Source organism: Salmo trutta, chromosome 37 (assembly GCF_901001165.1).
Source record: "Salmo trutta chromosome 37, fSalTru1.1, whole genome shotgun sequence".
In the NCBI taxonomy this organism is placed as follows: domain Eukaryota; kingdom Metazoa; phylum Chordata; class Actinopteri; order Salmoniformes; family Salmonidae; genus Salmo; species Salmo trutta.
In genome coordinates, this window is record NC_042993.1 from 34,788,857 (window position 1) to 34,816,344 (window position 27,488).

The 27,488-nt window shown below is 41.3% G+C and overlaps 1 protein-coding gene across 2 annotated transcripts in view; it reads left to right on the top strand.

Annotated features, from left to right (window-relative positions):
• Positions 1-27,488, top strand: part of hivep3b (HIVEP zinc finger 3b) — a 115,904-nt gene that overhangs the window by 17,658 nt on the left and 70,758 nt on the right. The gene's annotated exons all lie outside the window — the stretch shown is intronic.

Consider the following 27,488-nt stretch of genomic DNA (forward strand, 5'->3'; position numbering starts at 1 on the left):
GGTCTGCTTGAGCTGTGTTGCCCACCAACTTTGTACTCAAACATACAAGTATTATACACCATTTTAAAGATAAACTTCTTGTTAATCCAGCCACCGTGTCGGATTTCAAAAAGGCTTTATGGCGAAAGCACACCATGCGATTATGTTAGGACAGCGCCTAGCCACAAGAAACCATACAGACATTTTCCAGCCAAGGAGATGACTCACAAAAGTCAGAAATGGCGATTTAAATGAATCACTAACCTTTGATCTTCACCTGGTGGCACTCCCAGGACTCCATGTTACACAATAGTTTGTTTTGTTCAATAAAGTCCCTCTTTATGTCCAAAAACCTCAGTTTAAATTAGCGCGTTATATTCAGTAATGCATTGTCTCAAATAACATCCGGTGAAATTGCAGAGAGCCAAATCAAATTACAGAAATTCTCATCATAACATTGATGAAAGATACAAGTCTTATACATAGGATTAAAAGATAAACTTCTTGTTAATCCAGCCGCTGTGTCAGATTTCAAACAGGCTTTACGGCGAAAGCACACCATGCGATTATTTTAGGACAGTGCCTAGCCACAAGAAACCATACAGACATTTTCCAGCCAAGGAGAGGACTCAAGTCGGAAATAGCAATTAAATGAATCACTTACCTTTTGATCTTCATCTGGTGGCACTCCATGTTACACAATAAATGTTTGTTTTGTTCGATAATGTCCCCCTTTATGTCCAAAAACCTCAGTTTTGATGGTGCGTTTAGTTCAGTAATCCAAAGGCACAAAGCGCGCTCTCAACATCCAGACAAAGTCAAAGTATAATAAAAGTTCGTAGAAACATGTCAAACGATGTTTAAAATCAATCCTCCGGTTGTTTTTGTCATAAATAATCAATATCTCAACCGGACAAAAGCTTCGTCAATAGAAAAGGAGAAACAAGAAAGGCGCGCTCCCGATCACGCGCTGGACTCATGTATGGAAATTTCCACTGTCCACTCATTGAAAGTGCTGTATCTCCCTCATTTTTCAGAGTAAAAGCCTGAAACAATGCCTAAAGACTGGCCGCATGTAGAAGAAGCCATAGAGATTGTGAACTGGGTCCTAAGTCTTTGTATGGTGGATAGGCTTTCAATGGAAAAACAGCCTTTCAAAATAATAGTACTTCCTGGATGGATTTTCCTCAGGTTTTTGCCTGCCATATCAGTTCTGTTATACTCAGACATTTTTTAAGTTTTGGAAACTTTAGAGTGTTTTTGATCCAAATCTACCAATAATATGCATAACCTAGCTTCTGGGCCTAGCTTCTTTTGCTCATCCAAAATTCAGAATGCTGCTCCCTACCCTAGTGAAGTTAAATATGGCTTTATTGCAACAGGTGACTCGCATGCTCCAAGCCCCCTGTGCGTAGTATGTGGAGATCGCTTGCCAGAGTGTTTGAGTTACTGCAGAGATTTCTTTCAGAAAAAAAGTCACCACTGGCAGCACATTTCAATGACGAGGAATGGGTCGCAAAACTTGCTTACCTGTGCGACATATTCAACCTGCTTAACAATCTGTCACTTCAGGGGAGAATGACAACTGTCTTTAAGTTGGCAGATAAAGTGGCTGCATTCAAAGCCAAACTGGAACTGTGGGGACGGCGAGTGGACAGGGGCATATTTGACATGTTCCAAACATTAGCAGGATTTTGGGAGAGACTGAGACTGGGCCGTCTTTCTCCCAGCTGGTGCGTGATCACCTAGCTTCGCTGTCAACAGCGTTCGAGCGTTATTTCCCAACCTCCAAAGACCCATGAAGTGCGAAGGAATGGATCTGCGACCCATTTGTGAATATCCCAGGTGAATCGTCCATGTCCGTGCAGGAAGAAGAAACTCCTTGAGGTTCCAAATGACGGTGGCCTAACCTCTTACATCTAGATGTTCCGCTAGCGGAACACCTGCTCCAATATCCAATGATGGGCGTGGCGCGAAATACAAATTCCTCTAAAATCCGAAAACTTCAATTTTTCAAACATATGACTATTTTACAGCATTTTAAAGACAAGACTCTCGTTAATCTAACCACACTGTCCGATTTCAAAAAGGCTTTACAGCGAAAGCAAAACATTAGATTAGGTCAGCAGAGTACCCAGCCAGAAATATCAGACACCCATTTTTCAAGCTAGCATATAATGTCACAAAAACCCAGAAGACAGCTAAATGCAGCACTAACCTTTGATGATCTTCATCAGATGACACACCTAGGACATTATGTTATACAATACATGCATGTTTTGTTCAATCAAGTTCATATTTATATCAAAAAACAGCTTTTTACATTAGCATGTGACGTTCAGAACTAGCATACCCCCCGCAAACTTCCGGGGAATTTACTAACAATTTACTAAATTACTCATGATAAACGTTCACAAAAAGCATAACAATTATTTTAAGAATTATAGATACAGAACTCCTCTATGCACTCGATATGTCCGATTTTAAAATAGCTTTTTGGTGAAAGCACATTTTGCAATATTCTAAGTACATAGCCCAGCCATCACGGGCTAGCTATTTAGACACCCGGCAAGTTTAGCCTTCACCAAAATCAGATTTACTATAAGAAAAATGGTCTTACCTTTCCTGTTCTTCGTCAGAATGCACTCCCAGGACTTCTACTTCAATAACAAATGTTGGTTTGGTCCCAAATAATCCATCGTTATATCCAAACAGCGGCGTTTTGTTCGTGCGTTCTAGACACTATCCCAATGGTAAATCAGGGTCGTGCGCATGGCGCATTTCGTGACAAATTTCTAAATATTCCATTACCGTACTTCGAAGCATGTCAACCACTGTTTAAAATCAATTTTTATGCAATTTATCTCGTAACAAAGCGATAATATTCCGACCGGGAATCTGCGTTTCGGTAAAAAGAGGGAAAAACAGAAAGGCGGGGGCGGCCAGTGCACGAGCATGAAGCCCTTTGTCCTCTGATAGACCACTTAGCAAAAGCGCTAGTGTGTTTCAGCCAGGGCTTTAAATTACGTCATTCAGGTTTTTCCCGGGCTCTGAGAGCCCATTGGAGCCTTAGGAAGTGTCACGTAACAGCAGAGATCCTTTTGTAATGAATAGAGATGACAAAGAAGGGCAAGAAATGGTCAGACAGGGTACTTCCTGTACAGAATCTTCTCACGTTTTGGCCTGCCAAATGAGTTCTGTTATACTCACAGACACCATTCAAACAGTTTTAGAAACTTTGGAGTGTTTTCTATCCAAAGCTAATAATTATATGCATATTCTAGTTTCTGGGCAGGACTAATAATCAGATTAAATCGGGTACGTTTTTTTATCCAGCTGTGAAAATACTGCCCCCTAGCCATAAGAGGTTTTAAGTATGTTTGAGAACCTCTTAATCTCTGCCAACCTTCTGGATTAAAATAAAGGCTGAATATCCTGAGAGAGCCACAAAAGCACTGACAACGTTGCTTCCATTTCCAACATCCTATCTCTGCGAAGCAGGGTTTTCCGCAATGACGGCAACAAAACCGAAATTACTGGACTGGACATAAGGAACACCCGTGTCACACTCTCCCATTGCCCCTAGATGGAACCGTCTTGTTGCTGGGAAACAAGCTCAGGGCTCCCACTGATTCAGCGACATGGTGAGTTGCAATGTTTTTATTATATGGTCATTTGAGAAAAATATGCACTTTGTTTTTTTATAATATCATCACGTTAGACCTACTTAAACTAAAATGTTATGAAAAAGTGTCTATACTAAACTTATAGGCCTAATTGATATTCCGGTCATGTCGGGATCTGCTGAGTGAATCTTGCTGACGGGAGACGCTCCAGAAAAGCCCCCACAGCGGCTAGATGTGCTTTACCATTCAGTGATCAGATTTGCCACCAATGCTCCTTATAGGACACATCACTGCACTCCATACTCCTCTGTTAGCTGGTCATCTCTGTATACCTGTCGCAAGACCCACTGGTTGATGCTTATTTATAAAACCATCTTAGGCCTCACTCTACTGCAGCCCTCATCCTTCACATACAAGACCTGTTCTGCCAGTCACATTCTGTTAAAGGTCCCGAAAGCACACACATCCCTGGGTCGCTCGTCTTTTCAGTTCGCTGCAGCTAGCGACTGGAACGAGCTGCAACAAACACTCAGACCGGACAGTTTCATCTCAATTTCTTCATTCAAAGACTCAATCATGGACATTCTTAATGACAGTTGTGGCTGCTTTGAGTGATGTATTGTTGTCTATTCCTTCTTGCCCTTTGTGCTGCTGTCTGTGCCAAACGAGTGAACCATCCCTTCACCTCATATGTCAACATCTTTAGTCTGACTGACGTTTGTGACAACCGGAATGCATGGCGTCACACGTAGCTGGCAATTTAATCAAATCAAATGTATTTTTAAAGCCCTTTTTACATGAGAAGATTATGCTTATACAGAAACTCAGCCTAAAATGCCAAACAGCAAGCAGTGCAGATGTAGAAGCACTGTGGCTAGAAAAACCTCCATAGGAAGGCAGAAACCTAGAGAGGAACCAGGTTCTGAGGGGTGGCCAGTCTTCTTTTGGCTGTGCTGGGTGGAGATTATAAGAGTACATTGCCATTAAGGCCAGATTGTTACGTTAGCAACAACCTTCAAAAAAGTATTTACATATGAGGAGGTGGAACACACCTCAATTCAAACTGTTAGAAAATAACTTAGTCAGAAAATCATTTGAAATAGCCTATAAATAATTAGCAGGCAGCATGACTTGGTTTGAGGGCAGTGGGGGTTAACTGTCCTGTTGCGTAGCAATCACATTTTGGAACAGTGAGTGCATTCTGACATTAAGCGCATAAAAAAACTCACGCAGGGGTGACTGTTAGAGATATTTGGAACTCAGGTGTGAAAAGGTTAAAAAAAACTGCAGAATTTCATTTAACTGCACTGACCCTTTGAACCTCCTCCAGTGGCAGTTTTAGATTAAAATAAAAAATAGTTGAGAATTTTATAACAATGGCACAAAAATATTACATTTGATCTTGGTTTGGATTAAATTAACTTATTTTAGAAGTACTACATTGAATGATGATTATTTTACAACTAGGTTGGCACAACATGATTGATAGCTAAACCTTGATTTAACACAGTTTAAGAGTTAATCCATGTTGGTTCAACACAACCACACATTTGTAGGGTCGGCGGTGGGTGTGGCAAGGGGCGTGGCAATGGGCACGGTCAGCCAATCGTCACGGCTACATTTATCTTACACCCTCATCTTGGCGTTGTAGAGAAATGTTTGCGTTTTTAAGCCATTTTCCTGCAATGCTACAATTTTCACCATGGAGCAGAGAGAATTGTTTTAAAGTGATTCTTTGAGATTTTGGCAATGAGGCCCTGACTCTTGAGAAGTAGATAAACTCGTGGATACCATTTTTATATTGTGGATACCCATAGACTTCCAATCATTGCACTAACGCTAGTTAGCATTGGTTTGCGAAAATACCTCTAACTTCCTTCATACTGGACACAGAAACATATAAATGGTATCCACGAGTTCATCTGACTCTGTCAAAATTACGCAATTCTATATTTTCTCATAGTTTCTGGTTTAAGTTGACACTGAAAGTGTTTTTCCATCCCGAAAAGTAACAAATATATAAAGGTTTGGGGTCACTTAAATGTCCTTGTTTTCCATTAAAACATATATGAAATGAGTTGTAAAATGAATAGGAAATATAGTCAAGATGTTGACAAGCCTATAAAAAAAATTTGAATTTTAAAAATTGTGTCCTTCAAACTTTGCTTTCGTCAAAGAATCCTCAATTTGCAGCAATTACAGCCTTGCAGACCTTTTGGCATTCTAGTTGTCAATTTGTTGAGGTGATCTGAAGGAATTTTCACCCATGCTTCCTGAAGCACCTCCCACAAGTTGGATTGGCTTGATGGGCACTTCTTACGTACCATACGGTCAAGCTGCTCCCACGACAGCTCAATAGGATTGAGATCCAGTGAATGTGCTGGCCACTCCATTATAGACAGAATACCAGCTGAGTGCTTCTTCCCTAAATAGTTCTTGCATAGTTTGGAGCTGTGCTTTGGGTCATTGTCCTGTTGTAGGAGGAAATTGGCTCCAATTGCAAAATTGAGTTAGCCTTCCTTCTTCAAGATCCCTTTTACCCTGTACAAATCTCCCACTTTACCAACACCAAAGCACCCCCAGACTATCACATTGCCTCCACAATGCTTGACAGATGGCGTCAAGCACTCCTCCAGCATCTTTTCATTTTTTTCTGCGTCTCACTTATGTTCTTCTTTGTGATCCTCAAACTTAGATTCGTCTGTCCATAACACTTTTTTCCAATCTTCTGTCCAGTGTCTGTGTTCTTTTGCCCATCTTAATCTTTGTTTTATTGGCCAGTCTGAGATATGGCTTTTTCTTTGCAACTCTGCCTAGAAGGCCAGCATCCCGGCATCACCTCTTCACTGTTGATGTTGTGTCTGGTGTTTTGCGGGTACTATTTAATGAAGCTGCCAGTTGAGGACTTGTGAGGTGTCTGTTTCTCAAACTAGACACTAATGTGCTTGTCCTTTTGCTCAGTTGTGCACTGGGGCCTCCCACTCCTCTTTCTATTCTGGTTAGGGCCAGTTTGCGCTGTTCTGTGAAGGTAGTAGTACACAGTGTTGTACGAGATCTTCAGTCTCTTGGTCATTTCTTGCATGGAATAGCCTTCATTTCTCAGAACAAGAATAGACTGATGAGTTTCAGAAGGAAGTTCTTTGTTTCTGGCCATTTTGAGCCTGTAGTCAAACCCACAAATTCTGATGCTCCAGATACTCAACTAGTCTAAAGAAGGACAGTTTTATTGCTCTTTTTCAGAACAGCAGTTTTCAGCTGTGCTAACATAATTGCAAAAGGGTTTTCTAATGATCAATTAGCCTTTTTAAAATGATAAACTTGGATTAGCTAACAACGTGCCATTGGAACACAGGAGTGATGGTTGCTGATAATGGGCTTCTATACGCCTATGTAGATATTCCATTAAAAAAGAAATTCTGCCGTTTCCAGCTACAATAGTCATTTACAGCATTGACAATGTCTACACTGTATTTCTGATCAATTTGATGTTATTTTAATGGACAAAACATTTGTTTTTCTTTCAAAAACAAGGACATTTCTAGGTGACCCTAAACTTTTGAACGGTAGTGTACTTTATATTTCACACCCAAGGATTACAATGGCAGGAAAATCCCTGCATTTGCATGCCACCAATACATGTAAGGCTGAAGGTTTCTAATACCTCTCAGCTTCTTTTAGAGCTTGTTGGGCTCCCGAGTGGCACAGCGGTCTAAGGCACAGCATCTCAGTGCAAGAGGTGTCACCAACCAGTCCCTGGTTCGAATCCAGGCTCTATCACATCCGGCCGTGATTGGGAGTACCATAGGGAGGCGCGTAATTGGCCCAATTTCGTCCGGGTTTGGTCAGGGTATGCCATCAATGAAAATAAGAATTTGTTCTTAACTGACTTGCCTAGTTAAATAAAGGTAAAAACATGTAACAGAACAAAAAGCAGCCAACAAGTTCAACATATGTGGGAACTCCTTCAAGACTGTTGGAAAAGCATTCCAGGTGAAGCTGGTTGAGAGAATGCCAAGAGTGTGCAAAGCTGTCATCAAGGCTGCTTAGAAGAATCTCAAATACAAAATGTATTTTGAATTGTTTTACACTTTGTTTGGTTACATGATCGGCAGTGGTATTTCATAGTTTGTCTTCACTATTATTCTACAATGTAGAAAATATAACAAAAAATAAGAAAAAACCCTTGAATGAGTAGGTGTGTCCAAACTTTTGACTGGTACTGTGCTTGGATGTGTAGTGTCAGTGTTTGTTTGTTGCTGGCATATCATGCCTACATCTTGCCAATGAATAAAATCATTAAAGTAGTTGGCAATATGAGTTTGTTTTGTGATGAATGAGCCTCAACTGATGGAGCTCAGTTTGCCTTTTGCCCCAAAATGTAATTTAACCTCTCTAGGGTAGGGGGCAGTATTTTCACGGCCGGATAAAAAACACGTACCCGATTTAAACTGGTTACTACTCTTTTCCAGAAACGAGAATATGCATATAATTGGTAGATTTGGATAGAAAACACCCTAAAGTTTATAAAACTGTTTGAATGGTGTCTGTAAGTATAACAGAACTCATATGGCAGGCCAAAACCTGAGAAGATTCCATATAGGAAGTGCCCTCTCTGACCATTTCTTGTGCTTCTGTAGTCATCTTCAATAGTAATCTCTGTCGAAAATACAGCATCTCTGCTGTAACGGGACAATTTCTAAGGCTCCCATAGGCTCTCTGAAGGTGCCTGAAAGTGGAATGAGATCTCTGCTGTCTCTGGGCTAGGTACAGGAGCGCTGTTTGAGTGGTCAGGCTGGTAGCTCAGAGACAGGAGATGCGCGGCCCCGAGAAGTGGCCATGTTTTTCTTTCAGCCTTTGAACGAAAACAACGTCGCCCGGTTGGAATATTATCGCCATTTTACGAGAAAAATTGCATAAAAATTGATTTTAAACAGCGTTTGACATGCTTCTAAGTACGGTAATGGAATATTTAGAATTTTTTTATCTCGACATGCGTCCGTGCGTCACCCTTCGGATAGGGACCTGAACGCACGAACAAAACGGAGGATATTTGAACATAACTATGGATTATTTTGAACTAAAACAACATTGGTGGTTGAAGTAGAAGTCCTGGGAGTGCATTCTGACGAAGAACAGCAAAGGTAATCCAATTTTTCTACTAGTAATTCTGAGTTTACTGAGCCTCGATGTTGGCGAGTGTCTGTTTAGCTAGCCTTGATGGCCGAGCTATCTACTCAGAATATTGCAAAATGTGCTTTTGCCGAAAAGCTATTTTAAAATCTGACACCGCGATTGCATAAAGGAGTTCTGTATCTATAATTCTTAAAATAATTGTTTTGTTTTTTGTGAACGTTTATCGTGAGTAATTTAGTAAATTCACCGGAAGTTTTCGGTGTGTATGCTAGTTCTGAACGTCACATGCTAATGTAAAAAGCTGGTTTTTGATATAAATATGAACTTGATTGAACAAAACATGCATGTATTGTATAACATAATGTCCTAGGAGTGTCATCTGATGAAGATCATCAAAGGTTAGTGCTGCATTTAGCTGTGGTTTTGGTTTTTGTGACATTATATGCTAGCTTGAAAAATTGCTGTGTGATTATTTCTGGCTGGGTACTCTCCTAACATAATCTAATGTTTTGCTTTTGCTGTAAAGCCTTTTTGAAAGTGGACAATGTGGTTAGATTAACGAGAGTCTTGTCTTTAAAATGGTGTAAAATAGTCATATGTTTGAGAAATTGAAGTTATAGCATTTAAGGTTTTTGTATTTCGCGGCACTCGATTCCACTGGCTGTTGACTAGGTGGGACGATTTCGTCCCACATACCCGAGAGAGGTTAAGGTGCTTTAAATCTTTTTACTGTCATTCTTTGTCATTTATCTTTGTTTTATAGTGTCGTTTCTTATTTTTTTCAGTTTTGTCACAAGTTTTCCAATCCGTTGTGCAGCTAGACTCATTTGCCATTCCTTTTTCCTCATCCCTCTCAACCATAACATTTTTCAATTCCTCATCAATCCACTGTGATTTAACAGTTTTACCCTAATTTTCTTAATGCGTTGCATGCTTATTATAACTGGAATAAGCAATTTCATAAATGTGTGAAGTGCAGTGTCTGTTTGCTCCTCATTACACACCACAGACCAACACATTTCTTTATATCAACAACATAGGAATCACTACAAAACTTTTTGTGTGACATATTATACACAGTATTAGGCCCAGCCTTTGGAACTTTGGTTTTCCTAGATCTGGATACTGCTTTCAAGCAAATTTATGCAGCATTAGCAAAGATGTGATCAGTACATGTTGATGATTTCATTCCTACGCTGTTTGTAACTACCCTGGTAGGTTGACTTAGAAGTTAGTTTGAAGCTTACAGTTTGAAGCTTTTTCTTGAGTGGGCAGCTTGATGAAAGCCAGTCAATATTTAAATCACCCAGAAAATACCTCTGTTAACGTGGGCTATTTCAGGGCAGTTGGGACAAATTAGGCTACTTACATTGTCTACCACCGCCACTGATATAATGTACATTTGCTGAAGCATTATGACAATTTAGCGTCACAATGGTGGTAGGGGTTAACTGAGGTGGGCTTGGGTCATTGATAAGTTGTCTCAACACAGGCTTATAATGCTGTGAAAGGATCCATCAACCCAAATTATTTGGGTGGATCCCATCCTCCTTATAAAACGAGTTGTTTCAAAATTGTCAACAACCGTTACACCCATTTGAGAGCATCCTGCTAAAGTGTTTAATGCCAAGATTGAAGGCACAGGGCCAAATATGATGGGTCATTAGTCTTTCATCAGTTTTTTAAAATCCACTTTCAACTGTTCAGAGCTGCCTTTCATTATGTCATTAAAACCCACAGACTACATTCTGGAGCAGCTTAGTAATGTAATTTACTCGAGCTCCGGGGTAGGACATTGTTTTTGCAGCAGGAACGGTCACATTTCTTACCATGGAGCTGCTAAATCATAGGAGTAGGCACTGCGGCCGCAGACGCATACTCCCAGCGATGAAGGTGCAGGAAGATCAGGCTCCAGGACGGCAAAACTATTAGCTGTTTGTATCTGCTCCGGGCCTCTCGTTGGGAGTGTAGACTGCTTTGCGGGAGGCCGCTGTCTTCGTCTTCCACAGCTCGTGACATGCGACCATTGTTGATTGCCATGGTCCTCTTGCTGTGCTCCTTCAACTCCGCTATCAGATGGGGGAGGAGAGGAAGGAGATGGCTCCCCTGCCGAATTAACTCCGGGCAACACCGGCCATTTGGATAACGACAAGGATAAGATGCATCCAACAAGTGCGAACGCCGTCCAGCCACCGGCGTAGATAAGGTAAACATTCCACTCTGTGCTTTCCCCAGTTTCTTACTTAGGCTGGCGAGCTGCGTGATCAAGGAAGCCACCTCAAGCCTATAATCCTCGGCAAGCAAACAATTGCCGCATTGGAACTCCGAGTCATCCAGTTTGTCCCGAAAAAAAGCATAGTAGATACAGCTCCTACAGCGCTGCAACCATTCATTTATTTCTCCAAAGAGGGCTCCATTGCAAAACTCATCTGGGACTAACTTTATTAGCTTGATGGCTAGCAGCTTAGCGGCTCTGTCAAGCAGGCTTCAACCTGTCTGTTAAGCGGGATTCCAGGACAAAAAATAGAGGTCCTAGCTGTTAAAAGCTAACTGTTTCGTGGAATCACATGACCAGGAAGTAGGAAGCAGAAGGTTTGAGTGGCGATACAGCGCTTCTGTGTTTTATACTTTTTAAAAGTTATTTTTAAGACAATTATACATGTTATGCCTTTGTTTAAACATTTAAGTGTTTTATCTTGGTACCACCATGTTAGTGCTGGTCAATTCCACCGTAATGGAATTGCACTAAGATTTTTCACCTAAAATCTATACAAACAAAAACCATCGATTTCAAAGTTTAACAAACCATGCAACTCTACGCACATGGACTACTTTTAACAATTTACACAATGTACAGAAACGTTTACTGGAATAACTGTGCAGATGCAAAGTTTGGTAACAGAATTGAGGTAAAATCTCCCTCAGTTTCTGTCAATAACTCAGTTAAATATCTGCTCCGAATTAAGATTCAACGATGCCTGCAGAAAGAAAGGGGTGTCAGCTATGCCATGACACATTAACTTTGAAAAAAATCTATTTTAGTTATTGAACTACAGTAAGTGAAGTGGATTTACACCCGGTAACGGAATTGCTGTAATGGAATTTCATCATGGGTCCCTGATGATCTGTACTACACAGAAATGCATAATTATGGATATGAATGTCATTCTCTTCATGGTGATGTATCCTAAATAGGTACACAAAGGTATAAATATGCAATATTCTCCTTTGCATATTTTGGTATTATTCTACACACTGGCTATTATTTTAATGAGCACTGCCCCCAAACAAGACCAAATTTGGTTGGTCCGGACCAGACCAAATCTAAACCAATTATAGACGTCCAAACTTGTTAAACATAGACATCAAAGTACAGCACAGTACAGAGTACAATACAATACCTTGTGTACTCAACTGCTGTGTACTGAACTATACTCTACTTTTATTTTCTTTACTATACTGTAACGTACTGTGCTGTGAACACAACTGTGGTTTGTAACTACTATGATTTCCCATTGTAGCCAATTCAATGAACTCCGCTAAGTCCCGCCCCAGAATTTTGGGCAACCAATCGCAGCACTCCAATGGATAGCAACTGTTGTCGAGTCCAACACCTCGGACAAGCTCACGTTTGAAATACATGAAAGCCTTTGAGGGCATTACAAAAACAAAAATCTAAATCAAATGAAAGTTTATTGGTCACTTACAAAAATGTGCAGATGTTATTACAAGTACAGTAAAATAAAGTAAATAGGTGGGTAGGAGCAGAATGGAGATGGATTTTATATTGATTTGTATTCCATTCCTCTGCACCAGTGTTAAGGAAATAGCTTTTCCCAGCCATGCTCAGCACTGACTCTGGTGTGATGGCTAACTCTAATGAAATTAAAATAACCAGACTGGTAACTGGGGACAAGGTCATGTATAACTTTAAAAAAACATCAGTTTGACCTGCACCACCCATAGAAAAACTGGAAGCAATTTGGTTCCCTGAAATGATGGCCAATGTGCGTCCTAGGGCTGAGCTTGAGTATAATTCTCATTGGGCTGTTTTGAAGTTTGTCCTTCAGAATTTTTATAATGCCACTAAACCATGAGACACAAGCATAGTCATAGTTGCACTGTAACAGAGATGTTGCCAGGGTCTTCGTAGTCTCTGTATCCAGGAACTTGGCTACCCTTGCCAGGAACTTTGTTCTGGAGTGACCCTTTCCAGTTACCTTTCAGAGGCATGAGTTCACAAGTCATGTGTTGGTCCAATTCACACCCAGACGTTGGAAGAGTTTCTCACTTTGTGTTGTGTTTGGAACCAAACAGGATACATTTCGTCTTGCCTAAATGCAGAGACAGTTTGTCAGATAACCACTTACTAACTTTAGTCAGTTTGCTGCTTAGGGTCTTTTCAACGGTCTTTTTATTCTTATGTGAAACCGAGAGGGAAGAATCATTCGCATACAGGAACAGAGGGTATGAACAGTCAAAGTCCATGTCATTTATGTAGAGCAAAAAAAGCAAAGGTCCAAAAATGCTCCCCTGGGGGACACACCACAGTTTCTCCTTAGCATCAGACACTGTCCTGCCCACATGCCCCTTTTTTTAACCCCATCAGTTACATATGACTTCACCCATAATAAGGAGTTGGTGCCAAAACCAATTGCCTGCAGTTGCATGGTTCACAGTATGCTATTGTAGGTCAAGCATGACTATACCATATAAGTTGCCCTTGTCAATTTCTTTCTTGATCAAATCTGTAAACAAGTGTTGGTAGAAGGATTTGAAGGTTATATAAAATGTTATGTCATCAATGTACTTTAGGATCTGTTCATTGAGTGCTCTTTCTAAAACCTTTGTCGACACACAAGATTGATCTGTAGTTCCCTTGTTTAACGTTGCTTCCTTTCTTGTATAAAGGAACAACTTTTGCATGTTTCAACTCTTGTGGTACCTTTCCATGTTGAACGGAAAGGTTGACATGTGTTTACATAAGTTTCAATACGATCAGCAGCTTCACTTGGGAATGTTATCCAGTCCTGTGGCTTTCTGTTTGTCTAGATCTTTAAGCACCTTTGTAACATCTGAAGTTGAAACCTGGGAAAATGCAAACTGTCCTTCCGAGATGCCCTTGGCTGAATAATAGGTTTGAATATGATGGTTTCCAAAGGTGCCAGAGCAGCCTGGGAGTTGGTCAACAAGGTTGCTGGCAATGGTGGTGGAAAAACTCATTAAAATGATCAACCTGTCAAAGGTTAAAGTACCATTGATGTTAAGTCCAGTGCTGTCTGACTTTGTTTTTGGATTGTTGCTAGTGCCAAGATCCGAGTCTTCCAGAGCTCCCTCGGGTTATTTTTAATGTCCTGGATCTTGCTCTTATAGAAGGGCTGTTTCATTTCATCAACCTGCCTTTGAACTGTATTCCTTAGGTGTTTGTATTGAGTGAAGGAATCTAGCAATTTTGACCTCTTAGTCTTTTATAGCATTGTAAGGTCTACACCTATTGTATTTGGCGCATGTGACAAATACACTTTGATTTGATGGAGTGAAGCATTTCCTTACTAGTCCAGGGTTCTGTCCTTTGTTTGATCCTCATCACTTTTAGGTAGTGATGCACCGATATTACATTTTTGGCCGATATCGTTATTTTCCTTGCCAAAAAAAACGATACCGATATTTTACATTTTAGCCGCCTTTTAAGAATTCCATTACAGTTAACACACACACGGACGCAGCGGTCTAAAGCACTGCACTGCATTGCAGTGCAAGAGGTGTCACTACAGTCCCTGGTTCGAATCCAGGCTGTATCACATTCAACCTTGATTGGGAGTCCCATAGGGCGGTGAACAATTGGTCCAGCGTAGTCCGGGCCATCATTGTAAATAAGAATTTGTTCTTAACTGACTTGCCTAGTTAAATAAAGGTTACACACACCACACTGACAAAGTTATTTTGTTGGCATTTACGTATTTCCCCATTACCAGTAAAATATATTCAAAACCTATTTCTTTAATTTACTTGTTGTGCTGTTTCATTGTTCATTTATTCATTTATTCAGTCGTTTCATACTCAACCAGGATTTCTATGGAACGCCGTTTGGGTCTTTGTGTCAAATAACACTATTTGACCAATCAGGACCTGAAATATAACTGCACGTCACATAATTTAACGCATTCATAAAAAAAATACGTAGTTATTACATATTGATTACAATATCACTCATGTTTCATATGTCACACCGATTCATCGATAGGTATGCTATGATGCTGGTAAAGTTGTCTCGCGCACCTACAGTGCTGGTCATAAAAAAAGCTAGCTAGCTCCTGGATGCAAACAATGTTCTTCCCCCAAAACATAGCAAAACAATCTAGGTGTCATCTAAAATAACCCTAATTTATAAGACAGTTTTTATTTGATTAATGGTGGTCGGACCCATCTGTGAAGCTAGCCACAATAGTGGACTTTGCGGTTAGCCTTAAAATAAAAGTATGGCATAATTCTATTTGAATTACTGTCAATGACATACTTTTATTTTGAAGGCAAACCGCAAATTCCACTATTGTGCCTAATCCTTATTGTGGCTAGCTTCACAACAACTAACCCGGTCCGGTCGAGCATCAATAGCCAGATGAAGCTAGCTGGCTGCTTATAATTTTAGCTTTGGGCAACAGAGTTAAGTAGCTGGCTAGCTATTTATTTTCATGAACTGAAGTTCAATTTCAATAGGCGAACAACAAGTGGAAACCTAGCTAATACTTACAAGGATTCCTAAATCATTCCTAAGAATAATGAAAATTACTGCAGTTTCTACTGGTCATTGTTTTCAGGCAGGTTGTATTTGGTGCTAGCTAGGTACCAAGCTAAAGCTAGCTACCCCAGAAGCTGTGGTTGAACAAATTATGCTTTATTACCAACGCGGTGTTGTAAACACATTGTTTGTGGCCAGTGTTTGCTTGTTTACAGACTTTTTTTTGTACAGCATCTTTGACACGCAAAGACCCAAACAGCGTTCCATAATGTATATATGTATGTTGTGAAGCTAATAGCAGTGACACTATTACTGTGTAACTCCAGTAGGGTAACATCTGAAAAATAGCATACTTGGTAGTGTGTATCAGTGCTTGACCAGTCGGCGAAAGCCAACATCACCCACGACAGAGAATGGTTAGTGGGTGATGTTGGCTTTCGCCGACAAGGGCAATGAATTCCATTATCTTGGCTTTAATGGATTTCTCCTTTTGAGTTGTCTCGCTGAAATTTTGTTACTCTTTCAAATGACTGCTCGAGCCACACAGACATTGTGGGCTAGGTTAGGAATGCTGTGTTGCACGTGTAGTGCAAAATTTTACATGGCGTCATTACGTCGTACCTACGTTATAGGTATGCACAGCAGCTTTGGCATCGGTTTTTAACATCGCCGTTAAACTAGACATATGGCCGATACCGATGTTGGCATTTTTAGCTGATATCAACCGATTCCGAAATTTTCACTGATATCGTGCATCTGTACTTTTAGGGGTGCCAGCTTGTCCACAGTGCTGAGAAATCTACCCTGGAAGAGTTCCTATGCTCTATCAACATCCTCACTTTCCATAACAACAGACCAGTCTACCTGTCCTAGCAGTTTATTCAATTGTTCTATGACAGTTTGAGTGATCTGGTCCTGATGGTATTGTGACAATTTACCAGGTTTTTATTCTCACTTTCCTAGTGCAGTTTATTCCCTTATGCAATTACACCACTTTGGGATATCTTGTGATTATCGGATACCATAATGAGATCAATGGCAGTCAGACTGGTTACACAGATTCTTGTGGGCTCATTTATCAACCGAGTCAGTTTTGCAAAAGTTAGACGAGGCCTTATACAGGGGACAGCTCATTTTCAGTACATCAGATTGGTTTGCTCTCTGGTAATAATATATCCAGCCAAACTGCTTCCATGTGATCATGGTTTAAATCAGTTCTCATGTTAAAACATATGTCCACTTTGAAATAGATGCGCGCACACCCCCTCTCCAGTTTCTGTCCGTTTGAGTAATTGGGATGTTTTTCACAGAAGGATCTAGCCAAGTCTGTGAAACTTAAAACCCATGCATTACTCTTTCTGGCGAGCAAGCAAATCTCATCTATTTTTGGCAGGAGACTGAGTAAATTAACATTTTAAACAAATCTAATGTTTTGCTTTCGTTGTAAAGCCTTTTTGAAATCGGACAGTGTGGTTAGATTAACCTCTCTAGGGCAGGTGGCACCAAATCGTCCCACCTACGTAACAGCCAGTTGAATCCTGTGGCGCGATATTCAAATACCTTAGAAATGCTATTACTTCAATTTCTCAAACATATGACTATTTTACAGCTATTTAAAGACAAGACTCTCGTTAATCTAACCACACTGTCCGATTTCAAAAAGGCTTTACAACGAAAGCAAAACATTAGATTATGTCAGCAGAGTACCCAGCCAGAAATAATCAGACACCCATTTTTCAAGCTAGCATATAATGTCACAAAAACCCAGAAGACAGCTAAATGCAGCACTAACCTTTGATGATCTTCATCAGATGACACACCTAGGACATTATGTTATGCAATACATGCATGTTTTGTTCAATCAAGTTCATATTTATATCAAAAACCAGCTTTTTACATTAGCAGGTGACGTTCAGAACTAGCATACCCCCCGCAAACTTCCGGCGAATTTACTAACAATTTACTAAATTACTCACGATAAACGTTTACAAAAAGCATAACAATTATTTTAAGAATTATAGATACAGAACTCCTCTATGCACTCGATATGTCCGATTTTAAAATAGCTTTTCGGTGAAAGCACATTTTGCAATATTCTAAGTAGATAGCCCGGCATCACAGGGCTAGCTATTTAGACACCCAGCAAGTTTAGCCTTCACCAAACTCCGATTTACTATTAGAAAAGTTTGATTACCTTTGGTGTTCTTTGTCAGAATGCACTCCCAGGACTTCTACTTCAATAACAAATGTTGGTTTGGTCCAAAATAATCCATAGTTATGTTCCAACAGCGGCGTTTTGTTCGTGCGTTCAAGACACTATCCGAATGGTAAATAAGGGTCACGCGCACGGCGCATTTCGTGACAAAAGATTTCTAAATATTTCATTACCGTACTTCGAAGCATGTCAACCGCTGTTTAAAATCAATTTTTATGCCATTTTTCTCGTAAAAAAGGGATAATATTCCGACCGGGAATCTGCAATTAGGTAAACAGACGAAAGAAAATAAATCACTGGGTCGACTCGGGCACACGCCTAAGCCCTTTGTCCTCTGATCGGCCACTTGGCAAAGGCGATAATGTGTTTCAGCCAGAGGCTACCTCGATATCGTTCAGCTTTTTCCCGGGCTCTGAGAGCCTATGGGAGCCGTAGGAAGTGTCACGTTACAGCTAAGATCCTCAGTCTTCAATAAACAGAGGCAAGAACAACAACACCTTGTCAGACAGGCCACTTCCTGCATGAAATCTTCTCAGGTTTTTGCCTGCTATATGAGTTCTGTTATACTCACAGACACCATTCAAACAGTTTTAGAAACTTTAGGGTGTTTTATATCCAAAGCCAATAATTATATGCATATTCTAGTTACTGGGCAGGAGTAGTAACCATATTAAATCGGGTACGCTTTTTATCCGGCCGTGTAAATACTGCCCCCTAGCCCTAACAGGTTAACGAGAGTCTTGTCTTTAAAATGCTGTAAAACAGTCATGTTTGAGAAATTGAAGTAATAGCATTTCTAAGGTATTTGAATAACGCGCCACAGGATTCCACTGGCTGTTACGTAGGTGGGACGATTTGGTGCCACCTACCCTAGAGAGGTTAATAACAAGGGGCTAGAAGCGTCATATGGTGAGCTACTGAGAGGCTAGGACAGGCAAGCCCCATACTATTGTGGAGGACTTAATTCTTCCTGCTGCCGTGGATATGGCTGGGACAATGCTGGGGGAAAAGGCCAAAAACTACAGACAATGCCTCCATCAAACACTGTTTCACGACACATCAGTGACATGGCAAGAGATGTTTTGAAACAATTACTGTGTCGCATACAAGCCAGTGAATTCTATGCGTTACAGCTGGATGAGTCAAAATACGTGGCCGGCCTGGCACAGCTCCTTGTTTATGTCCGTTACGTTTATGGGGGGGGGGGGTCAATTAAGGAAAGTATCCTCTTCTGGAAAACAGGAAAATTATTATTTGTGCCCTGGTCCTATAAGAGCTCTTTGTCACAACCCAGCTTGTAGGAAGTGACAAACTCACACTCATTCTTATGTTTAATAAATGTATAGTGTGTGGCAGGCTTACAATGATGGCAAAAAACATTGAGTGTGCTGACCCTGGTGCTAAAGGGTGTATGCAGCTGGAGGTTGAATGTTTGATGGGGTACAGGACTATAAAGAGTTTGGGAACCACTGTTAAAGGAAGTAGGCTTTCCCGTGTGTACCGTTGTCTAGTTGCAACTTTAGTTTCCATGGTTCCCACAGGTGAAAAGCACATCAAAAGCAGCGAAAAATGTCTCAGGGTCCTCATTAAATTTAGGCAACAACCGTAAATTCCCAACCATATCAAATGTGTCTGGGGCACGACCAAAAGAGGAACGACCCCTAGGTAAATCTGAGTCACCTTCCCAGAGCAAACTCTCCCCTGAGAGCTTTCTTTCCCTAACCAGCTCTAGCCACTCTTGTTGCAGCTTGATTTTAGCAAGCTCCAAATCCTGTTTAAATTCCAATTCCTTTTCATATTTTACACGATCATGCTCTAGCTGTAACAGAAGCAGTTCTTTCTGCTGTTCAAAAAGAAGACTACTAGGACTAACAGATGGAGCGGCCATTGTAACGTTACGGGGAGACGGCGAGTCCTCAGCAGAGGCTGCCCCAGTGGTAACTTCAAGAATACCACTCTCCATTGGCCTTCAATATTAACCTAATAGAATTTTTTACATTTATCACTAATTTCAACCTTGTAGTGTTCTGCAACCTGCAACAGCTGTTCTTCAGTACATAATTCTAATAGCCTCTGATGGAAAGCGAATGAACTCGTCTACATTAGACACCATAGTCAGAAGTAAATACAAAAAAAAAAATCTCACGCTTCCCCTCTGCTGAAAACACCAGACCACAAGAGAAGTGACAATCACACTGGGCACCACAGAAGAGAGAGAAATATAATATATAGCTTCCACAAAACATACAGTAACTCAACCCTAGTCTTCGTGCAGATTTGCAGTGGGTAATTACACACTGTAGCCCGCTGGCAAGGAAATAAACCACCCAGCACGCTGGCAGATTCCCCCAATCCACAGATGTGGCCCCAAGGCAACTGCTCAGTCCAGACACCACACAAAAAAATAACAAATAAAATAACCATGCCCAATGTATTCCAAAATGAAACGCGTCGCTAAGCCTAACAGGGGAAAAAGGCTATAGCTCCGGGTAGTAAGTGTCCACTACCCTACCCAAATCTCCCACTGAGGTACACAGCCAACTGTACTCACCTCCTCGGACCGATGTCCCAACAGTGAGTACATCGAGTCTCCAGCCTGGGCAATGTACTCTCTCCAATGCAGCACACAACTAACTATCCACTGCAGTGGCAAATTTTAACACTAACCAAGGGGGGCGGGGCTGAGCGAAGGGTAAGTTGTAAAAATTCCGTTACCAATTTTTTTTAATCAGTAAAAATGAACTAATTGATAGGTCTACCTTGTTACTTCTGTGAACTTTCATTATCCTCCCTCCATCATGAGGGTGACACATTCTAAACATATCAACGTTTTTGGTAAAGGAATTTCAAGGCATAAGGTAATGCTTCTTACACTTACAGAAGGCAGAATTTTTTTTCTTCTCCAAAATGAAATATAAGTGTTAATAATAGTTGGCAGGGGTCTTTGCTTCAGCATTGTGTTTTTGATGTATTTCTAATAATTGAAGACTTTTTCTGGTAGACCAGCAATCAAAGCCTTTGGAAAAATTAGAAAAATGTGTATATGCCTTTATTTAAAAAAATATATATATATACACTCTTCACTTTCAATTGACACCCATTTTGACATGCTCCTATGAACTTGTTGGTTTTCATGGGTCTACCAACTATGTTGGTTTTCATGGGTCCTTTTGCATGGAAATGACCTGCTGTTCTTAACACACCATTTTTTTACTGTATGTTACTGTATCCTTGAGCTAACGTTAGCAGGTTAGCCCCAGCTAGCTCCGGCTAGCTAAGCTACCTAGCTGTCACCAGCAAGGCTTGTTTCATGTCGCGGTTGGCTCTTGTAGCTGGGACCGCTGTTTCTGACCTGAGTATAAGCAGGTCGGACTCCTCTGATTTGGAGTCGGACCCGGGGATGGACAGTGAAACCATGAAATGTGAGACCTGTTCACCCTAGTAAACGAGGAAGAATTTACTGTGCAATACACTTGTGTAAACTAGTTTTGTTAGTTTATTTGCAATTTTTTTTGCAAGACTGATTCATTGAACTACTAGAGGAGCACAGGGTCCTAAGAGAATGTATCGCTTTTGCTAAGGAGATTTCAAGATTGCATTCTGTTTTAAACAAGACAATTCTAAATGACTGAGGGGATAATCTAGGGTGCTCTACTAGTTTGGGCCACTGAGGATACTATCTTGGACCACTTTCCCGTATTAACACATCCCACCAATGAGAACCAGAGGACTACTGCGTCTTGCTCTACATCATCGGAGGCAATTTTGCATCTAATTAGAGGTAGGAATATTCCAACGTATCCTCTCTCTGCTGTCTCGTCCAGACCAGCGGCTCTCTAATTGGTTTACGGCTCTGAGCCCCCTGACTTCACCAGGGCTCTCCGAGGCCGCCCTCGCATCCTTCCCACTCCACTTCAGCACCCAGCGGTAGCTTCTCTGGATCTGGGCCTGGGTTACTGAGCCGGCCATCCCCTGGATCAGCCCCCATAGGACGTCCCACAGGCTCGCAGTGACCCTCTCTTTGTCCTCCACTGGTGGTTGTTATAGGGAGCTCCATAGTTAAGGATGTGGTGGTCATGGGAGCAAGGTCCTTGCTGTGATGGAGAAGAACCCAAATGATCACACCGTAGTCATTCGTGTTGGTACAAACGACATCAGTCTTCGTAAATCGTAGTAATAGCCTAGAGGTTAAGAGCTTTGTGCTAGTAACCAAAAGGTTGCTGATTCAAATCTGAGAGACGATCCTATTTCCACGCACAAAACCATTCAAACAAAGTACGTTGGGTTTTTCTCGAAATATTCGCATATTGTCACAAACCGTGCTCCAGTGGCATCGAAATATTTTCTTGAAATAGCGGATGCCTTAAAATAAATAATGTATCCTGAGCTACTGAAAACAGTCTTTTTACCAGATGAAATCATGACGGGAGTGTTTGATTCTTGTTAAAGAGATGGAGTCCAGAAAGGGTAATTTAGGAAACTTTTTGAATGGACATATAGGCCTATTGAGAGAATCCGCTAACTCACACACACACACACCCCCGTAAAAGCACCCGTCAATCAAAGCCACCAGCGTGTGTCAGACACACCAGCAAATTTTAATAAACCTAGGCCTACCTTAGGCTTCTCTGAAAGTAGACTATAAGATACTGAATTGAAGATGAAAGTATGAAAGCGACAGCTATGCTATAGTATGAAGATGAAATTGACACAAATTAAAATGTCCATAGCTCATTTGTCAGCAATGCTGATTATCTAGGGGGAGTGTGTTGGAAAATATTTTGAAATACTGTGAAACTATTATCATTTGAATGGATGTAAAAAAAATAAAATACTTTGAGGTGAAGAAAAAAATGACTTAGTCCCAGCTGAGTTTTGCAATGGAGGCCTTTTTGTCTGGAGAAGTACTACGCTTTGTTTTGGGACAAACTGGATCACTCGAAGTTCCAGTGCAGCAATTGTTTGCTTGCCGAGGATTATAGGCTGGAGATGGCTTCCTTGATCACGCAGGTCCCCAGTCTACGTAAGAAACTGGGGAAAACGAATGTTTACCTTCTCTACGCCGGTGGCTGGACGGCGTTCGGGCTTGTTGGATGCATCTCTGCCTTGTCGTTGTCCAACTGGGCGTTGTTCCCTGGAGTTCATTCACCAGGGGAGCCATTTCCTTTCTCTCCTCCCCCATCTGATAACAGAGTTGAAGGAGTACAGCAAGAGGAGCATGCCGATCAATGATGGTCGTATGTCTTCAGCTCGTGACAGCGGCCTCCAGCAAAACAGGCTACACTCCCAACCAGACGCCCGGAATGGATAAAAACAACTAATAGTTTTGCCTCCCTGTAGCCTGATCTTCCTGCACCTTCATCGCATACCTGTGTCTGCTGCCGCTGTGCCTACTCCTTCCCCTAAGATTTCCAAGTCAACATCGGCAACCTTCCGTCCCTGCTCTGGATCAAGCAGGGCTTCTCCATCTGTCGGAGCTACGGGCTCAAGTTATCCTGCCTCTCGTCGTCCTTAAAGGTTCTCCGAATCCTGTGAAGCATGGGAGTGGGCGGATCTCCTCATCCTCCTTGTCAGCTGTGATTTTGGGTAGCTCCATGGTAAGAAATGTCACTGTTCCTGGTGCAAAAGCACTTATCCTGGAGCTTGAGTAAATTACATTCCTAAACTGCTCCCAAATGTTCTATGCCAGGACATGGAAATTGATTCTATTGTAGTCCATGTGGGTTTTAATGACATTATGAAGGGCAGCTCTGAACAGTTGAAACTGGATTTTAAAGAGCTGATTGACTCTGCTAGACACTAATAAAGACCCATCATATCCGTCCCTGTGCCCTCTGAATCATGGCATTGAACGCATTAGCAGGATTCTTTCTCTTCAACTGGCTACGTGATTATTGCAGCTCAATGGGTGTAACTTTTTATTAGGAGGATGGGATCCAACCAAATAATTTGGGTTGCTTTCACAGCACTATAATGCTGCGTTGACTTATCAATAACCCAAGACAATGACTTATTGACCCAAGCCCAGCTCAGTTAATCCCTTCCATTGTTTCGCTGAGTTGTCATAATGCTTGCGCAAATGTACATTATCCCAGAGGCGTTGGCAGACACAATGTAAGTAACCAAATTTACAGTGGTTCCTCAATTTAAGTTATGAGCTTATGCTGCGACTGTTTGTGGTAGATGGTGGCATTCTGTCATTGCACCGTACGATCACAAGGGGGAGTTAGAACGCTGATCTATCAGTAGTCTCAACTGTGGCAATTAATGGAAATTAGTAAGAACGTCTCAACCCATGTTGAAGAATGTCATTTCTCCCTTTATTCAGATTACAATCACTCACTTTTGGTTATTTGAAACAAAATCATCTCCAAAATATTATTTTTTTAAACAATGTGATTATTATTAACCCTGCATTATAATTATATAAAAGCTCCTTAGATATTCTCACAGATCAGATTTGCCCTAACAAAAATGCCCCTTAGATATTACTTTAGAATCCTCCAATCCTCTAAAGTGAATTATTGGTGGAGAGTTCATTCACCAGGGGAGCCATTTCCTTTCTCATTGGAAAAAATATTTTGTAGATATATTGTAGGCCTACCGTAGGCGACACAAGTCTCACTAGTGTTGAGTAATGTGTTAAAAGTGTTGTAGGTCTTTATTTATTTTTAGTTCACCTTTATTTTTACTACATAATGGTGTACTTACTCTGCTGGCGTCTTGACCCAGTTTATGCCCTCATTTGCAATGTAAACCATAACGAATTACTAGGGGAATAAATGGAAGAGGCAAGTAGAAGGGGGGGGGAGTGAGGAACTTCTCTGTCGGCCCTGGAGGCCTTTTGAAAACATGTTTTCACAAGGGCTATTAGCAGGACAATAGACACGATGTGGTCCCAAAAACACCTCTCTGACATAAGGTCCAGCATATCTCGATAATGCTCGGGCTGATTCTTTTGTGAGTTATCTGGCCCAAATGTATTACTTGGGGCTCGGGCTGATTGGGGCTACTCTCTGGCAGATGATTACACAGGCTGCTTTTATATAATTAACATTTCATTATTTATAAATTTTTCCATATTTTCTCATTGTTTCTGTGATCAAAAAATATTTAAATTAATGGAATCGCGGTGTCCGATTTTAAAATAGCTTTTCGGTGAAAGCACATTTTGCAATATTCTGAGTAGATAGCTCGCCATCACAGGCTAGCTAATTTGACACCCACCAAGTTTGGTACTCACCAAACTCAGATTTACTATAAGAAAAATTGGATTACCTTTGCTCTTCTTCGTCAGAATGCACTCCCAGGACTTCTACTTCAACAACAAATGTTGGTTTGATTCCAAATAATCCATAGTTATATCCAAATAGCGGCGTTTTGTTCGTGCGTTCAAGACACTATCCGAAGGGTGATGCGCGGACGCGTATCGTGACAATTTTTTTTGAAATATTCCATTACCGTACTTCGAAGCATGTCAAACGCTGTTTAAAATCAATTTTTATGCGATTTTTCTCGTAAAAAAGCGATAATATTCCGACCGGGAGACGTCCTTTCCGTTCAAAGACTCAAAATCTAAAATGGACAGTTCACGTGCAAGCGCGAGCCTGTCTCATTGTTCTCAGATCGACCACTTACCAAATGCGCTACTGTTTTTCAGCCATGCACAGCAGAGTCATCATTCAACGTTCTGGCGCTTTCTGAGAGCCTATCTATGGGAGCCTTAAAGTGTCACGTTACAGCAGAGATCCTTTGTTTTGGATAGAGATGACAAAGAAGGCCAAGAAATGGTCAGACAGGGTACTTCCTGTACAGAATCTTCTCAGGTTTTGGCCTGCCATTTGAGTTCTGTTATACTCACAGACACCATTCAAACAGTTTTAGAAACTTTGGAGTGTTTTCTATCCATAGCTACTAATTATATGCATATTCTAGTTTCTGGGCAGGAGTAATAACCAGATTAAATCGGGTACGTTTTTTTATCCGGCCGTGAAAATACTGCCCCCTATCCATAACAAGTTAGTCTTTAAGAGTCCTGTTTCAAGTAGTATGTTAGTATTTTGATACTTTGCAAGGCAGTTGATGAGCATTAAAAACTTTGGATGGGGCCTCCCGAGTGGCGCGGTGGTCTAAAACACGCATTGCTACAGATGCTGGTTCGATACCTGTGCCGGCCGCGACCGGGAGACCCATGAGGCAATACACAATTGGCCTAGCGTCGACCGGGTTTGGCCGGGCGGTAGGCTTTTGGTTTCTCTCCCTCTAAAAACAGGGAGAGAAAACAAGCGTAGCAGGCTGTGAATTCTAGAATGGGCCATTAGCAGGACAATACTTTCTTTCTTGTGTTCAGATTACAACCACTCACTTCCGGTTATTTGAAAAATAAATAATCTTCAAAATATCGTTATATTTTAAAGATCGTGAACTCTGCAAACAACGTTTCCAGTTCCGAGAATGGTAAATGACTGTAATACAATGATTCAATACATTGGAATACAAAATAAGCCATCCATCCAGCCATTATGGGCAATTAGCAGGACAATAGACTCTTGCCAAGGAGGGTAGGGGGAGAATTGTATCGTTACGGATGAATGTTTTCAGTTGATGACAAACGAGTTTGATCAGGTTTAAATCAGGAGACCTACATGTAGAGATGCAAAAATATTTTTAGATATACTGTAGGCCTACCGTAGGTGTTGTAGGTATTTTATTTATTTATTTATTTATTTATTTTGGTGCTACCCGTTCCAGGGTTAGGACTGTAACCGCCAGAGGACTTGAAAATGAGCCGGAGCTGAGAGGATCACCCAAAACTAAAGGTATTTTGGTTTCAGTGCATTTTCTTTAAAAATAAAATGTATATAGCCTATCAATGTGTAGGCATACTGTATAATAAAATTGATAATTGCTTACTAAAAACGTGAACGTGTTTTGACAGAGCTTACGACCATACCGACAACCATCCGTGGAGATCAGTGGACAAAGGGCTGGACAACGGGCCGCACCGGAAAAACGCATGGTTCCACAGAATACCAACTGGGATGGATCCCGAGGAAAATGTGGCTTCTTGTTTGTCAGACGAATCATTGGGTTGAAACTACAAAACAAGAGAACACACATGGTTAATGTTATGAAAAAAAAGTATATATATATTGGTCATGGCTCCCGAGTTGGTGCAGTGGTCCAAGGAACTGCATCTCAGTGCAAGAGGCATTACTACAGTCCCTGGTTAGAATACAGGCTGTATCACATCCGACCGTGATTGGGAGTCCCATAGGGTGGCGCATAATTGGCCCAGCGTCATCTGGGTTTTGCCGGGGCAAAAGTCTGACCTCTGAAAAACACCAAAAGTAAGATGCCCAGGGTACCTGCTCATCTGCGTGAACGTGCCTTAGGCATGCTGCAACGAGGCATGAGGACTGTAGATGTGGCCAGGGCAACAAATTGCAATGTCCGAACTGTGAGACGCTTAAGACAGCGCTACAAGGAGACAGGACGGACAGCTGATTTGTCCACAGTGGCAGACCACGTGTAACAACACCTGCACAGGATCGGTACATCCGAACATTACACTTGCGGGACAGGTACAGGATGGCAACAACAACTGCCCAGTTACACCAGGAACACACAATCCCTCCATCAGTGCTCAGACTGTCCGCAATAGGCTGAGAGAGGCCTGTTGTAGGTCCTCACCAGACATCACTGGCAACAACATCGCCTATGGGCACAAACCCACCGTCGCTGGACCAGACAGGGCTGGCAAAAAGTGCTCTTCACTGACGAGTTGCGGTTTTGT